Genomic DNA, 18,517 nt, shown 5'->3' on the forward strand with positions numbered 1-18,517 from the left:
AACCTTTAAATAAAAAGAAAGTACAAAATGTGACCAGAAACAAATACTTCAGTTTCCTACACTCATTTTCCTTATCAATATTACAATGATGAAATGATACATGTGGAAATTGGTGGTTTGAATGATTAGGTAGGTGTTATCATGTTGACCTCTTACTTAGGAAGACCATCTACCCAGTCTATGTGGTGTGACAGATTTCAGAATCTGACTTGAAGGCTTGTTGAAGTAGAAAACACTGATAAATGACTCCGACAGTCAGATGAGGGATGAGGAAGCCCCCTTAACATGTGGATTCCCTTACGTTCCTCTCTTTGCTTTCTAGAGTCATCTATGAGAGCTACTGAAAAGGAAAAACTCAGTTAAGAAGCTTGTGGAGAAAAGGATGAAGGGACATTGTGGCAAGGGAAGTGGGTAGGTGTCTACTTATGTGTAATAACAAGACGCAGTATTTAATCTCCTGCGCATGATCCTGGATGGGTCAGAGTGACTGCACATGAAATGAGACAAACAACAAAACAAATGCTCTCTGAAGTTAAGGCCCATGGCTTCCACTCTGTAACTTCTGGGTCTGCGCGAGATGTTTTGTCACCAAATTATTGTTTTCATCCCACTTCAGAGGTGATGATTAGCATATTTATTGGGTAATGATGAGCTATCCAGTTGTCAGACACTGGTCAGAAACCTGTTTCTTGCGGATTCCATGGTGAATAGCCTACAGCCAAACAGATGGCTCTCAGTCCTGTAATGCCAAAAGACTGTTGGAAGGCTCTAGCCTTACCCTTGACCCAGAGCAGATGGAAATGGGATTTAGGGAAGAAAAACAACCAGAGAATGGGGAAAAAATCTATTCCTGTAACCAGAATGGACTTCTTATTTGGGGTGGGGTCTGGTGAAAAAACAGACTGAGCAAAATTGTGGTCCCGGGATCCGTGGCTAAAGATTCTGGCCAGGACACTCCGAATAGCAGTGAGGGACGTTCCCTCCTCCTCTTTCTTTCTGTGACCTGAAATGCAGTCAAGATTGCCTCCAGAGAGCCAAGAGGTTATTCAGGACCAGAGCAACTGACGCCCAGGCGGGCAAACAGCACAGTGGTCTGAGTTAGAGATTGGAGGTTCTCGGCTGCTGGCTGCTGTCCTTGTCACTGAGGTTAGCTCAATGTGGATAAAGCATCAACCCACAGACTTGGTGATAATGGTCACATCATTCAGTTTGACAAGATCTGAACAACACCATAGAACTTAAGTAGGCAATTAGAAGGAAAAGCTCCGCTTGTCCGCATGCTTGCTTTGCGTACCCTCCAACAGTTCCTCCGGTTGCCCTGCGATCATAGAGTACACAGTGTTAGCTAGCTGTGCCAGAGGGGAGCGACACACAGGACTCGATCACCGGCTCTGTGTTTGTTCACTGCAGAAATGCAGCTCTCCCCGCCTCACCAACGTCCAAATTTTCTTTTCAACAGAGAACTTCCATTCTGTGAACCAATTCACCCAGAAGCGAGCTTGATCAAAGTTAGTGCCCAGAAGGCAAGATAAGGAGGGAAGCAAACTAGATAATGTGGCAACCCAGCAACTGAATGCAGTGTGCGGCTCGGCTCACTTCAGATGCATTGAATGCAGGAGGAGCATTTGTAGATACAGTGTATCTACAAAACAAAACAAAACAAAAGTGTATGTTAATGCAAAAAGGTTCTAGTTTGAAAATGCTTTCTTTTTCTAGTTTTAATAGGTGAATTTTGTGCTGGCTCGCTCATTTTTTCTGAGTTCAGAAGTCTTTGAGGAATCCTTGGCTTTTGTGTTGTTTTTGATGAAAAGCGTTGTTCCCATTCGGATCCTGCTTATAGCCAAACTGAAAGCAGGTCACTCTGTAATTTACAGGAAGCAAACCAGACCTTAATACAGTATAGTGCCTGAGGAAAGTGTCTCTGGCCTGTAATTGCTGCCAGTTGATGGGCTTGGTGGTTTCTGAAGTGGTGGTACCCAGGGCTGAGCTGGACAGCTGGGAATCAGGAGCTGAGCTCCGACCTAATGAGTGGAGCGTGAAGGGCAAGGCAAGGGGAACTTCTAGTCCCCAGACCTGAAGTTTTTGTAGATTTTCTTAAACAAACAACCAACAGGAAAGGGTTGGGGGGGCACACTCTCACCTTGAGACATATTTTAATATTCCCTAATTCCTAATATTACAACTGGGATACTAACTGCGCACCACGATGGATTGATCTAAATTGCCATTTTACTTAAAAGGTGTATTTAAAGCTCAAGTGGACTTAAAAATATTCAGCCTGTACTTTATTTTAGGTATAGCAATACAACTTGCACATTAAATAATACTATAATAAAATTATTTGCTATAGTTGTAAACAAATGGGGGAAAAAAGGAAGATTTTAGGTTACACTTTTCATTACTTTTCCTAAGTGGGTCAATGCAACAGACACACTCAGGGACCTGTCGCTCCTGCTTCCCACTGCAGTAATGGTTGGTGGAATAAGGAGAAGCTTGGCTTTCACCATCACTGCCTCTCAGGAATGACGCGTGTCGGAGTCTTTTGGAATGCACAACTGGCCCTGGGTACTTCAATACACGGGAAACTGAAGTCACATATCCACCGTGAAAAGCAGAAAACGACCGAGCTCATACTAGAGAAAAATCGCTTTATATCCTCCTTCATGGAGCCTATGACTGCCTCTTTGCCTGAATTCTGTCCTTCTGTGTTACAGATATTAGCTTTGGTCTCCTTTGTAAATTTTAGACTTTATCCACTCTTATAAATATTTATACACACATGTACACAGTGCACACACACACACACACACACACACACACACACACACACACACCACACCTATGATCCTACAGCCACCTAAGTCTTGACAAAGGAGGCAAAAACACGCAGTGGCTAATAGTGCATTCCACAAATGGTGCTGGCAAAACTGGCTATTCCTCAGCAGCAGATGGAGTTAGGACTGTATCTTTGACTTTATACTGGAATCAGCTCAAAGTAGACCAAACACATTAATTTTAAAGCTAAAACCATTAGAGGAAAACATGGGGGGTGTTATTCAAGATACCAAGAAGGGCGAGAACTTTCTGAGCAGAACTTCCACGCTGCAGGGTTTGTCTAGCCCCTAGAATCAACAGACGGGACTAAGCGAAATAAAACGCGCCTGCACAGCAAAAGAAACTATCATCAGAGATAACAGACAGCCCACAAAATGAGACAAAATCATGACCAGCTACATTTCAGACAAGAGGCTAATATCCAGAATTACAAAGAATTATAGAAAATAAGTCCCAAGGAAGCAAACCTGCCAGTAAATAAATGGGCCAAATGGAATAAATAGACAGTTCTTAAAAGAAACCAATCTGACCAGTAACTATTTAGAAAGTGTTCTCTTCACACAGGGATGGGAGAGATGGCTTTGTGGTTAAGACACCATACTGCTCTTCCTCCCCCCCCCCCCCGAACCCAATCCAGGCAACCTACAGCTCCTGTGACTCCAGATAGAGCAGATCTGAGCCCTCTTCTATAGAGCTCCTGTGGGCACCCATGTGTATGTGCTATTTACATCTAAATAAAAATCAGAATAAATCCTTTAAAAACGTGTTCAACATCCCTAGTCACCAGGGAAATGCAAATTAAAGCTACTTTGAGAAACAGCCTCACCCCAGTCAGAGTGGCTGCTGTCAAGAAATCGGATCACAAATGTTGGGGAGAACATAGGGAAAGATCTCTCACAGACTGGTACAAACTGACACAGAGCCGTTATGGGAATCAATTTGGAGATTTATCAAAAATGAAAAATAGAATTACCACATAGCTCAGCTATTCCCCGCCTGGGCACATACCCAGAGAACTCTCACCCCAGAGATATTTGTACCTCTGTGTGTGGCTTTATTCACTATAACAAGGAAATAAAACCAGCCTGATGTCTATCAACAGGTAAGTGGATAAGGAAACTATACACATACAAGATGGCATATTAATTTTGAGAACTGTTTTTTGTTATTTTATGTGTATAACTGTTTGGCCTGTGTGTATGTCTGTGCACCATGTGCATTCCTGGTGCCCATGGAGGCCAGAAAAGGCCATCAGATCCCCCAGAAGTAGAGTTAAAGAGGGGTTGAGAGCCACCGTGCGAGTGTGGGGCATCGAATTCTGGTTCTCTAGAAACCAGGGCTCTTAGCTGCTGAGCTATTGCTCCAGCTTCCCAAAAGGAATATTATTCCACTGTAAAGAGAAGAAAAAATATAAAGTTTACAGGAAAGTGCATCATCCTGGAAAGTGCAACTTTAAGTAATAAACTCCAAAAGGAGCTTCTTCATGCTCTTTCTCATCTGCCATTTAAATGGCTTTTTGAACCCAGGTGTGACTGTCCTCAGATACACTAGAGGTTTTTGTTTTTGTTTTTTTTAATTCATTTCTTAGTCTTTCACACCCCTCTCCCCCAATGGATGTTCTGCAATGGGTCACCTTGAGCTTCGTGAGGAACAAAGTGAGTCTGTGAGGTATTTCCAGAGATGATTAGTGAAAGAAGAAGAAAACTTATTCTAGATGTGGGTGTCACCATCCCGTATGTGAGACTCCAGAAAAAATAAAAGAAAGAAAAGAAGAGAGCCAGGGAAGCAGCACGGGCCAGGCCTCCACTTTCTGACCCTGACCCTGGGACATGAACTGCTTGGCTGAGCCATGCCCACTTTGTGAGGTGTTACAGCCAGTGAAGCCAGAAACTGAACTAATTCGCTTCCCTCTGAAGGAATATTCAGCAGGCATCTCACCACAGGCATGGAGAGCGACCAGCATAGTCTTATATGTTAATTTTGTTGTAGTTGTTTGTGTTTGGTTTGGGTTTTCAAGACAGGGTTTCTCTGTTTAGTTCTGGCTGTCCTGGAACTCATTCTGTAGACCAGGCTGGCCTTGAACTCACAGAGATCTCCTTGCCTCTGCTTCCTGAATTGGGATTAAAGGCGTGCACCACCACTGCCACTGCCGCCAACACCAGGCCTATTAATTGATGTTTTTAAAAATTATTATTGCTAGGGAGTGATTTTAAAAGTATGAAAAAGTTAAGAAAAGATTGCCATAGTTTCCTTATTATTCAGAATTGACTGTTAAGGGTTTATAAATCTCTCTCTCTTCTGGGTACTTCACAATGTTAGAGAAGGAGCTCCGCACATGAGCTACATCCTAGCTCTTCCTACAGTTTCTTTTTCTAGAGAAAAAAGAATTTCAGTTAAACTAGATTTAAAAAAAATACCTTCATGTATTTTCCCTAATTATTTGATTTTTGATAAGATTTCAACATTTGTCTTCCATGCATGTGTATCTCTATGTGTGCATAGGTAAGATTATAGTTTTGCAGTTCTGTAGATCAAATAAAACTGTGTTTTGATGCATATGATGCACATGAATATTTTAAATTTTATCCTGTAATTTATTAATATCAAGGGATCCAGAGTTAATCTGTTCACTGTTTAAGCCCAGTCTGTTACGCAACTATCACATTTTAGGTAACGCTGTCTTTGTGAAGGTCATGGCATTTTCACACTATTATGAAAGAATCCCAAATTATTTTTCTTAAGGTTCATTAGGTATTTTTTTTTAATCCTGCCTATAAGAGATGTTTTAAAAGGAAATGTGGCATTTGAGCATATGACATTTAAATTGTCTTCCAATTGGCTTCAGCAACCAATGGTCATGCGTTAGTTTACAGACTCTACCAGTCCACACACGTGCAGACATTGGTGTGCTTGAAGTTTGCTTGCCTCGTCTCTAACAGGAAAGTGACGGGCTCTAAGAACCCTACCTTTCTCTCCAGAAGTAATGCTCTGTGGAGAATGCCTCTCCCTCTCACCTCCTTGTCTTCCCCACCCCCTCCCCCATCTCTTTTCTCTGTATATTTTCAGCCATCCCCACACCTTCCATTACCAAGGGTGCCAACCAGAATGCTAAGTCCCCACCGACCCGCATGAACTGTCCTGTAGTGAACACTCTGAGTCACAGTTAGTAAGACAGAACAAGAAAATACGTGCAAGATTCCACAGCCTCTTGGGGGAAGTGGATCACTGGAGCACAGCCTTGAGATATTAGAGCTCTACCTCACTTTCATTTCCCTCCCTTGTTCCTGAATGCAAAAAATGATGTAACCAGTTCATCTGCTTCTGCCGTCATTCCTGCTTCTCCTTGAAGGGGACCTTAGAGCTAAGTCAGGAGACTACTCCTTTCATAAGTCACTTCTTGTCAGGTCTTTTGTGGCAGCAATGGGGAAGGTAACCAATACATGGGCTGCCTAACTGGCCTAAGGTCCCTTTATGCTGGTAACGGATCAAGGTTTACTGAAAAAAGTCTCATAAGTTGATGCAGTTTAAGTAAGACTGGTCCCTCCCTGCTCACAGTTTGGTTCTGCCTGGTATTTCTTTGTTGTAGTGGCTGGCTCAGGTTGGGGCACCTGAATTCCAGGACATCTCTTTCAAATTGATAGGGAAATGAGTTTCCTTCACCCTGGTCTGAAAGCTAGGGATCCACACACCTGGGCTTGGGAGCAGCCATCTTCCCCAGGCGAATCTTTGTGAAATTGAGCCAAACTGGAGAAAGGGTGCTAGAGAGTCTGCATCTCTGTAATATCTTGTGTGCTACTGCATTGAGCTCTCACAATGAGCAGGGTTTCAGCCTGTGCTGTTTAGTTGCACAGGAAAATGAACTCCTTTGTAGAGAAAGCTAGTTTGAGATGAGTTTTTATTCCTTGTACCTGAAAGAGCTTCAGGTTCTAGCAGAGCTCTCTCTCTCTCTCTCTCTCTCTTTCTCTCTCTCTCTCTCTCTCTCTCTGTGTGTGTGTGTGTGTGTGTGTGTGTGTATTGTACTCATGGTGTGCATTTGCCATTTATTCTTAGGCAACATTACTTGTAATCTATGCACTTTGGTTTTGGAGGATATCTCACTGATGAGGAGACCAGCAAGTAGGTTTGGCTGGCTGGCAAGAGAGCCCATGTGCCCTGCCTTTTACTGCCTCCCCATCATTGTGATGAAAAGTTTGCACTACCATATCTGGCAGGTTTTTGTTTTGTTTTGTTTTGTTTTTTGCTGCAGGTCCTGGGACTTGAACTCAGGTCCTCACACTCCCATACTGACTAAATGATCTCCCCATCTGCTATAGTAGGACATTATAAAATGATACATGTGCACTAACTTGATCCTTTAGAGTTTAAAGAATTGAGAATCTAGAAACATCCAGAATCTGGGGTCTAGATTACTACACTCTAAGGCTCACATAGCCGTGGAGGGTTTGGAATTCACCTGCAGTGGTAGTCTGAGATGACAGCCCTGCCTTCTTCAGAAAACTGAGAACCATGCTTGCCTATTTTCATATTAGCGAGAGACTGTGGGGAGAGAGTCATCCCCATAGCTCTCTTCTCTGTATAGCCACTGCTACCAGCAATCAGAGCCCTCTTCTCCTCTCTATCTGGGAATATGTTAGGTAGGGCAGATTCCTAGCAGACCTGAACAGCTCCCGAGAATTTAAATACATGAGAAACAAGCAGTCCTGTTAATCGATAGAGATAGAACGGTCATAAAAATGTAAGCTGTTTAGCAAAAGATATACTATTAATAGAATGAGATTTGAAAAGCATTAAATACCGGATCATTTTCTTTACAAAAACATCCCGGTCTCCGTCTCTTGTCTCCTTGCAACATTAAGCACAAACAAGTTTGGGCAAAATATTAAGTCTCTCAGTGATTTATCATTAATAGTAAATCCAGAGGGAAGACATGCCAATTTGAGGCACGATTGTTATGAGCGACAGTCGGCGACTTCATCCTGGGCAATCAGTGTGTTAGCAGCGCGGCTTCTGTCTTTTGCATATTCATGCTCATGGTCACTTTAGTGGCACTACCCATAGCTGGACTTCTTTTTATTCCTTTATCGTGGTGTCTTCTGGTTGGAAAGATTCCGTAATTTAATATTTTCCCCCAGCAGACCAGCCTTAAGACTTGACTTCACTTTCATGGAGAACATACAAATCAGGTTGAGGGAAATGAGATGCAAACCCAGGCCACAACGGTGTGATCACTATCTGGCCCCACAGGACTTTTCTTTTACAAATTCCCCCCTGTCCCATTTAACACTTACGTTTGTACCTTGCAGTTATTTTGTTGTGGGTTCCTTTGTTCATCCAGTCTCTCATCAGATTAGAAATCGCCCCCTTATCTCCCTCCCTTTCTGTTTCAACAGAAACACACAATTTCGTACCGAGTCAACAAAACCTTATTTATATACTACCAGAGGCCTGGAAATACCTGAAGCTGAAATCACAGTGGGTGGTATTCTCTGACAAATTGAAGCATTTGAGGTCGACAGGGAACTTTTCAGATTCCTCATTCCAGACACGGGATCTGCAATCCACCTGCTGTTGGCTAAATGTCCATCTGCTCTGAACCCCACTGTAGAGTGCACTGCACATGATCTTCCCTGCTTTTGAAGCATCAGAAGTAAAAATGACCTGATGAGCGTCTACCCCTTAATACAGACTGGTGAGTCTCCCCAGCACCGGAGGAGAAGCAGTGTACCTGTCAGGAGGTCACACATCAACTCTACACGATGTTTATTTACCCAGCAGCGTGCAAGGACAGAAAAGCTGTTTTTGTGATGCTTTTGCCCCTCTGTTTTTGCCACCTAGCATAGGCTAGCTGACCAAAAGCCCCATCTCTGAGATTACAAGTGTGCACAGCCATGCCCGAGTTTTCCTTTTAACACAGTTTCTGGGATTGAACTCTGGTCTTTGTGTTTGAAAGGCAAACACTTTCGACTGAGCTATCTCCCAGATCCTTCATATACAATCATAACGTTCACATATAAGTGGAAGAAATTCAGAGGGAAGCATAAAACTTTAAATTTCCTTCTCAGAGAAGTTTTTCCCGGTTTGCCACCAAAGACTTTCTTGTTTCACATTTTCTGACTCATTTATTAAAAGCACTTTCAAGGTTGATGCCATAAATGCATTTGTATAAGTTCTTCAAGGGCAGCTCTGCATAATTACTTGTTCACCACTGAGTTCCCAGAAACAGATGCTTGACACACAGAGACATACAAATGCTTGTAAATGAAGAATATGTTTCTCTGCTGGTTGTTGAGTGTTTTCTGTGGTGGTGGTGGGGGAGGGGCCCCTAGGTGTCAAACAATAAGGAGCATTTCTAAGAATACATTTGACATATCCACAGTGGTGGAACGGTGTGAAATTCACAGAATTAAAAATTAAGACAAATGTTCTGGGTTCTGGAGAGCTGGCTCATCAGTCACGAGGACGTGTTCTTGCTGAGGATCTCAGTTCAGTTCCCAGCACCCACATGGTGGCTCACAACCATCTGTAACTTCAATTCCAGGGGACAAGACCCCCTCTTTTGGCTTCCACAGGCACTAGGCATGCTTAGGATGTACAGACATACATTTAGGCAAAATCTCATGCACATATAATAAAATAAAGAAGTACATAAACATGAAAGAATTAAAGGAGCATTAAGCCTATTAGCCGATGAGCATGCTGCTAGTGGAGAAAGGCAAGAAGGAGGCTTGGATGTCTGCACCATCGTTCTCAGAGGTGCACACAGTGGTTTCTATAGTATCTCTTTCTTTTCTTGTTGTTCCAATTCATTGCTTTTGAATAACTTTTCATGTCCACATTCCTTGTATAAGGGTTATTTAGGAAGATATAAGAGTAGGTCGTAAAACTGGTAGACATCACTCTCTCCTTGAGAGCTGGCCCTGATCATAACTAGACTAACATTGTCTCCTCCATATCACAGAGAAAAATGAGTCCTCTGAGATTCTTCAAGACAGTCAGTTTTCTAGGTAAGATGTCTTAGAATAACAACTTGAAAGAAAGGGATTCTATTCTTTGAGAACAAGTTGGCATAGACAACATGTGTGCTCACCAGAGGCATTTTCTAAGTCAATGTACATTGGAATTCCCAACTGGAACTTAAGCAGGGACAGCTTATGAAGACACACATTATACTGGTGCTTTTCCAGCCATGTTCTAGAAGACTTAGGTTAATAGATTTTCTTGTCTGGAGGCAATGGAAAGAGGGGCTTTTTGTTCAGCCAAACTTGAAAACTTCTGTCTTCTAAGGCTCTTTCTTTGAAATACACAATTTATATATATATATACTTATTACGTGTTCCTCTCAACTAATAAAAAAATATTGGGGCCCTCATTTACAATTAAACAAGTAGCACTATTTGTACCAAATAGTATTCTCTAGCTGTATCCAGAAAACTAGTTATGTATCCAACAACTGACAATCACATTTGCAGAGTAGCCAAGATCCTAAGAGCACCACAACCATTCCTGAAGCTTCCAGATCATTAAATTGCATGATAACATTTTTTTCGCTTAATGAAATATAATATTATGTAATTTTGCAAGCACGATGCCTATGCATTGAGTAGAGAATAACAAAGTGCAGTCAAGCTAGAACTGACCCACTGACTCACAGGTACAGGGTTTGCCCATTTTCCAGGGCACTTGGATTCTCTCTAAGTTGTACAATCAACTTAATGAAGAAGCAATTGTAAGTCTATAATCTATGTACATAATTCTATCTATCTATCTATCTATCTATCTATCTATCTATCTATCTATCTAACAGATACTTTGAGTTATTGTTGAAGAAATGATTTAATTCTGTAACTCCTGTAGTATCTGTGGGTTTAGGTAACATTTTGATTAGATTTCTGAATTGCATTTATCACCTCTAACAATGTTATGTATGAGTATCACACTTATATTAACACTGTATATCTTAATGAGTATTCAAAAAGCATTCAACCGGAGTACTAGAACTGCAATTTTAACCCAGACACTATTGCTCAGAATGAAGCTGAGGGGGGTCTAAAGATTTAGAAAACCACTTGATTTACAAAAAAAGAAAATGATTACGCATTTAAGAGCATGGATAGTACGCAGAAAAATGTCTTTAAGGACTTGGTGAATGTTTGGAGTTTGGGAAACACTGGGATTACTAATTCAGGAGAATGGTGTTAATGGTCAGTCTTCTGCTTCCGGGTTACTTGACTAGTGCTTTCCAAACCTGACCTTGCATTGCAATCATTCGAAAAACCATTATACATATAAAACAGGCTTTAGTGTGGACCAATGGACTCTTAATCTCTGGACATGAAGTCTGAGGTTTGATAATTGATGGATATTTTGGGCAGGTGGAGATTGTGGGAGGCATTATTTTTAGTCTATATAGCTTTGACTGAACTGGAGTTTAGGAACTTGGTCCAGGCTGGTCTTGAACTTTGAACTTCCTTCCACAGCCTCACAAGTGCTGGGATCACAGAGTAATACTGCTAGGCATTAGCAATTCTCCAGTGCTCCTACACAGCTCCACGGTACAGCCAAGGCCGAGACCAGCTGTGTGACAGCTTCATCCGTTACACTTACCAATTCTGGTCTCTTTCCCCCCACATGTTTCTGGATTTTCCCCCTACTTTGACTTCATGGTTACACGTTATGCTTTTCTGGTTGGATATAAATGTCCCTGCAGTTTAAATAGTTGCTTTCAAGTTAATGATTTTCTAGGAAGCTGTGAAACTGTAAGGAAGTGGGGTCCAGTTGGGTCCAGCTGTGAGGAAGGAGGTCACCAGTGGAGGATTTTCACTGTTATAGCAGGACTTGATTCATCTATAGTCCACCATGTTGTAACCACGCAAACAGCCAGTTCCCACTGTCGCAGACTGAGCTGTTCCAGCCTCCAACACGGTAGACTTACAAGGCACTGAACTGTGGGCAGAGATAGCTTTTTTCTTTAACTTGCAAGGAAAACCAAAACAAATTACTGCCTCCGTGAATCTGATTTGCCTGCTTCTGTTTGATTTGTAGTTTTCTCCTTTCTTGACTGAGGACTGAAGTATGCAAGGGAACTCTTAGACCTATCAATTGAGCACAATGCACCTCTGCTAACGTCCTGTCTCAACCTTGGATTTTACACTCCAGTTTTTACTGTCTGGCTATTTTTTTTTTAATCCTACGTGATTCTGTACTAATACAAATCCCAGCCAAACTTGAAGGTGAAATGTTTTCCAGTCAACCAGACTCTGAGACAAAAATCCTAGACAATATCTTTGAATCTTTGCAATGGCGAGCATCCCTTGCAGGTCCTATGTGGGAAGTTGGTTCTGTTCCCCCTGGTTTTAAGATCTAAATAAAACCTTTCTTTTTTTTATTTTTTATTTTTTTATTCTTTCTTTTTCTTTTTTTTTTTATTAATTTATTCTTGTTACATCTCAATGGTTAACCCATCCCTTGTATCCTCCCATTCTTCCCTCCCTCCCATTTTCCCCTTATTCCCCTCCCCTATGACTGTTCCTGAGGGGGATTTCCTCCCCCTGTATATGATCATAGGGTATCAAGTCTCTTCTTGGTAACCTGCTGTCCTTCCTCTGAGTGCCACCAGGTCTCCCCCTCCAGGGGACATGGTCAAATGTGAAGCACCAGAGTATGTGAGAAAGTCATATCCCACTCTCCACTCTACTGTGGAGAGTGTTCTGTCTATTGGCTAGATCTGGGTAGGGGTTTAAGGTTTACCGCCTGTATTGTCCTTGGCTGGTGCCTTAGTTTGAGCGGGACCCCTGTGCCCAAATTTGCCTATCATAATGTTCTACTTGTAGGCTTCTAGGACCCTCTGGATCCTTCTACTTTGCTATTCTCCCATGCTTCTCTCATCTAGAGTCCCATTAGGATGTCCTCCCCTCTGTCCCAGTTTCCTGGTAAGAAAACCTTTCTTGACCGAGTTAGCGGGTAACTCTCTATCACATCACGTAAGTGTTCGGATTCTGCTCCTATGTTGTCTGTGTTCTGCTCCCGCCCTGGACGCCGCTCATACATCCTTATCCTACCTCCCAGCCAGAGCAGGGGCGGCGTAAGAGAATCTGCTTGCAGGAACAGTTATTTTGCTTATTACCAAGTGCCTATTTGATGCACACAGTGTATTGGGGGTGAGGGAGACTATACCTGCAAAAATAGATTTTATATGATGTATTCAGACTGAATGTCCGAATACTTAGGTTTATAATTGGGGCAGTAAATATACACCGCCAACCCTCCAAGAATACAGAAATCCAAAGAGATAGGAAATTATTTACCTGCCTCAACATTGACCTATTTATTCTTTTACACCTGCAACTAATTTGTTCTTTTTCTAAGATGCACGCAAACATCAAAAATGACTCGAATCTTGTCTTCAGTACACAGGGCTTAAACCTGTTAGCTGTTAAGTCTTTCCTGAATCCTTTCTAGTTCTTCCTTTATTAACCTCTTCCTGCTATGCCTTTGCAAGTTTGCACTTGGTTCTTGGTCTCTGTCAGGGATGGCTGTGAGCACTGAGCTGGTGAGATTCTGAAGAGCCTCTGTATGGCATGTGTCAGCAAATGTTCCTCTAAGGGACAAGAGAGTAGACATTTCCACTCTTGTGATGCACACACTGCTGCAATGCCCCACCCTGTCTCTGTAGCCCGAGAACAGCCCTCAATAGTCAACAAGGGACCAAGCTTGGCTGTGTATCAGTTGAGCCATATTTGCAGTAAGCTGGCCAGCCTTTGCCTTCTTACTCTTGTTTTACACTGTTCAGTTTCCCTGAAGCAAGTTAAAACAGAAACACTTAAGGGCATTCTTCAACTCTTTACAACTATATAAAATAAAACAAAAGCCACCCATAAAACCATCAAGGTTAATTCTGGCCTCCAAATGAGCATCATGAGCCATTACTCACACACAGCCATTATCTGCATATTGGACAGGAACTTCCCTGGGTCTGAGGGGTTTTATCTCTTCCCACACTTACAACGCAAAGTGAGTAGAGAGTGGTGTCTGATACTGATGTACAGGGTCAGGTGATGTGTTAGGCAACTGCTCTGCTGATTCATGCCAACACAAGTCTTTTGAAGGGCCCGTGATACTGTCCTTCAACATGCCAACGAAAACCTGGAGGTAAGTTGGTTCCTGCCAAAGCTCCTGTGTATCAGTAAATTCAGCCATATTTAAATATATGACCTTACTCCTCTGACTATTCTGTGTGGGCCACCTAACCACATTAATACCCTACTCAGGGCATTGATGCACCTCCAGTGTCCACATAGACCCCAACATGCAGAAGAGGCCAGACTAATGGCCAAGGAATTGGTACACTTAATCGTACAATTGCTGGGTTTAGATATTCTAATTATAAATACATGCACAAATGAACACATTCTGATTACACGTCTGAATCTTTCGAGACAGGCCTTGGTGAACTAAGCTGGTAGTGGGGTCATGGTAGAGCATACTTGTTGTTGGATCTTAAATGTCTCCTGATGCCTTCCTTGCTCTACCAGTTGCTGTGGTAAAATGCTTGACAATAAGGGAAGAATGAGAAGTTCATGGTTTGTGAGAGGATGCAGTTTGCCATGATGGGGCATATCTAGGAGAAATGGTGGCTCCTGTGTGGTAGGATGAGATGGAACACTGAGTCCACAGCCAGGGACAAGAACAACGGATGTCTGTGCTCAGCCACATTTTCTCGTTGTTCGGTCTGGAAGCCTAGCCTGTGGACTTGTGTCACTTCCATTCAAGGTAGCTCTTCCCATTTAGTTTATCCTCCCTTAGAATGCTCTCGGAATACACCCAGAGGTGTGGGCCTTGGGTGATCACATCCACCAAATTCACAATCATACTTTGTTAGACACCATACTTTGTAGAAGTGGAACCTGGCATGAGTGCGTGGCCCTGAGGAGGGTGGTGGGACCTTGGTCATTTTTCACTTCCCTCTGCTTCTTGACTATGGAGATGAGTGACTTTGCTTGACTGTTCTTGTTTGTCATCCTGTGCTGTCCCTCAAATACAGGGCAATGGGACTGATTGCTCATGGGCCAACACCTCCCAAACCATGAGTTACATTGAGACTTTCTCTTTATAAGTAGATGTCTCAGGCACTTCCTGTAGTGATGGAGAGGTAGCTGACCGGACAAACTCTCACTTATACAATAAGGATAGAATACTGTCGATACCATCAGCCTGACAGGATCTAGGAATACTTAGTAGACTTCCAGACACTTAGTGAGGGAGTGCTAGACCAGGTTAATTGAGGCGGGAATAACCAGCCTAATATGTGGGCAGCATCAATCTGTGGATTGGGGCTCTGGACTGAATTAAAGGAAGCAGAGGAGCTGAGAAAATCTGCATCCACCACTTTCTGCTCCTGATTGCAGTTGTAACGTGACCAACCACCCCTCCTCATTCTTGCTGCCTCAACTTGCCTGCTATGAGGAATTGTACCCTCTAACTGTGAGCCAAAATTAAGCCTTTCACTCTTAAGCTCTCTGTTTCAGGAGCATTGTCACAGCAGCAAGGGAAGGAAGCAGGATAGACAGTCATTGTAATGTCCTGATTTTTGTCTTATCATTATTCTGCAGCCTGGCAGGAGATCCTCCCACCCTTCATCCCTCCCTCCCTCCTTCCCTCTCTTCCTCCCTCCTTCCCTCCCTCCCCCTCTCTCTTCCTTTTCCAGTGCATGTCAATCAGCCATATATTACTTTACACACTCCTGAGAATTTTCTGATGAGACCATTGAAATTTTGTATCTTTTTAAAAAAACCAACATTGCCCTAATCTCCTCCCACTGGAGATTCTGGAAAAGACATCTTCATTTATATGCATTCAATTTTTTAAATGAATTACATAAGTGGGGCTATGAGATATTTATCTTTTTCTGTACTTGCTTATTCCTCTTAACAACATATCTTGTTTCATCAAGTTACCACAGGCAACAGGATCCTCTTCCATTTAAGGTGGAGTCATATTTCCCTGTGTAGTTGTAGCACATTTTCTTTCTACACTTATTTCATCCTTAAACAGTGCCACTGGTATTTGAATGACCAAGATATCAGTTACTTTACACTTAACTGTTTCCTAGCTCATGGGCATTTACTATGCACTATGTACTCTGTTGTGTTTTAAGTGTCAAAAATTACAGGACACAGAGCTAAGGGTCTTCTCAGAGGAGGAGCTCTAGACCAGTGGGAGAAATGATACTCCAACAGGCAGTGGGAACCTGATACTTCATTCAGAAAAATAGACCCCGGAGAAAGGAGAAGTACCCATGCAATAGCAGGGGCTAGAATGCTCTCTAGAGGGAATGATGGCTAAACTGAGGGTAAGGACAGGCAGGGACAGGTGATGTGCATGGAGGTCAAGGCTGTGAGTGAACAACCCCCTGTGCCAAGTAAGGAAGCTGGCCTACAGGGACATCCAGTGTGGCCACAGGAGCCCAGCAGAGGCAGGAGAATAGAGTCAGGTCTGAGCCTATGGCTTTGGCGCAGGGGATTCTGAATTTGGACCAGCTTGAGGGCTTGGGAGCCCTGGAGTCAGATTCGCAGCGTTGATTGGTTTAATGAGCATATCAGACATCTAGGGAATTGGAGTAAATACTTTAAGAGCAGTGTTCCCACGGAAGCACACTGGGAGCTCACTCTGACAGACATCTGTGGTGTTTCTTCCTTTGATGTCTCTTAGGTTATGATAGGTGGTAATGGAGCTTAGAGTGTCTGTAACTACATAATTCTCTCTGTCAACAATGAGTGGCCTCACTCAGCCACAGAGATACAGCAACTGTGAAAAAGCAGTCTATTCCTGCCTTATACTTCACCTCTGGGTTCATATCATATATTTGTTGGTTAACCCAATATCCTCTGCAGCCCCCATCTTCACTTCCGCTCTGAACTCCCCCTTCTGTACACATCTGCTACAATAAAGCCCTGTTGTAGCAAAGCCTTCCTGTTACAAAGGTCTGTCCGCGTTGATTGTTCTTCATTCTTGTATTTGTTTTAGTAGCATGCAGAGGACTGAAGATGCATACAACACACACACACACACACACACACACACACACACACACACACCTATTCTTATTTATACATTTGAATTAAAACGTGTTCCAGAGAAAGTTCTAAAGGAAGGGTGGTGAGGGTGTTACATAGAAATTTTCATAAACAAATGACAGTCAGGGAATATTCAATAAACAGAATATGCGCTTCTAGGTTCTGCTCAAGGTCTGAGTATCATGTTTAACACCTCGAGAAAACTATTCAGAATCACCAACCATCTTCTTGATTTGTGAAATGGTTTCACATATAGCATTGGTTTAGGTTTGGGGAACAGTGATTAGCACTTTATAGGAAACACTGAGCAGAGTCCAGTGGGGGGACCACCATGCCATGCTGCCCCTGCTCTCCCCAGCCTCCGTTCTCTCTATCTTGGGATTTCTTGCTTGTTGCTCCCACAGTCCCTGTCAAAACGCATGCTACTTTTCACCCGTTTTTACACAGGGATTCTTTCTAAGGTCAGGCTCCCCTCCCTCCACTACCACCACCTTTTCCTTCCCTTTTCAGAAGGATTAAGCTTCGTCTCAGTAACTAGGCAAACAACTTTATCTTTTAGATCTGTTTCTTCCGGAGTTCAGTTGGAACCCAACAAAGGAGCTCACCATGCCTGTCCTCCTCCTCCTTCAATTGCAGTGTTTACTGTAATGGCACTGAAATATTTTTATTGCTGGCTTGGTGTGAAATTAAAGCAGGCAGGGTAACGCTTGTTGGCAGTGGAGTGTGAACCCTGCATCGTATTTCCTAGAAGTCATGAGATTTCAGCTAATAGAAAAAGGGACATGCTCCTGCTTACAAGCCCATTTGTAAAAAAAACATTTTATACTCTCTAGGCTTTATTTGTAGTTTGCCCTTTAAAGAGTTATTTTTGACTCCCTCTCACTGTTCAAGGACCCAACACAGGGTGCCAACTTGAGTGATCAGGTCCATTGTCACTTCCTGTTCTCTGCCATGCAACCTTGATGACCTGGAGAGGCAGCAGCTCTAGGCCCCACAGAATGTTCCCAGTTGGGTCAGGTCATGATTAGACTGGGATGTGTGGATACTAAGGAAGAAGTCCACACCGGTGAAGCATCTAATGACAGCTGTGTGGCTTGTGTGTGGTGACTTATCCCCTGGTGAGGGTGTTGCCTGCCAGGCATCTCCATGTCCTTCCTGCTGCTCTATATCCCACTCCTTTGGGGGGAGGGGAAGGAAGAAGTCACTAATGTTGGTCCACTCCTAGTACGGAGAGATAGAACATCCATCTTTATTTTCTGATGGTTAAAAAGAATGAAAATATTTGCAGATATTAAAGAGAATATCCATAAGAAATACTGGTCTCGATATGCCTTTTTAAAATCAATTGGGAGGCACTTTTACCAATTCCTGTCAATAAAACAAAAATCTAGAGTCATCTTGATATTCCGCCTTGCCCTAATGATCTGAAGTGTTTACGTAGTGAAGAACTGTTGAAATGTGTTCCCTATTTTCATTGTGAAATAGGAAGTCTATTCTCACACACAAGCCTTTCTGTTTTCTTTTGAAAAAAAGAAAAAGGGAAAAATATCCCTTTATTAGAATGTTGGAAGATACACAGTCCCAGAGGAATTTTTCAAAGAGAACAAATG

The 18,517-nt window shown here is 42.7% G+C and overlaps 1 long non-coding RNA gene across 3 annotated transcripts in view; it reads left to right on the forward strand.

The window, feature by feature from the left end:
• LOC311593596 overlaps positions 1–18,517 on the forward strand; it is a 124,726-nt gene that overhangs the window by 11,924 nt on the left and 94,285 nt on the right. For 2 of the 3 annotated variants that reach the window (XR_014777774.1, XR_014777775.1), the window contains exon 4: positions 323–411. This is a non-coding gene — a long non-coding RNA (uncharacterized lncRNA). Of the gene's footprint in view, positions 1–322; positions 412–6,421; positions 6,537–18,517 lie in introns of those variants that run through there. The other variant, XR_014777776.1, reaches the window with a different exon arrangement.

Source organism: Acomys minous (genome assembly GCF_964271855.1).
Source record: "Acomys minous genome assembly, chromosome: 3".
NCBI lineage: Eukaryota > Metazoa > Chordata > Mammalia > Rodentia > Muridae > Acomys > Acomys minous.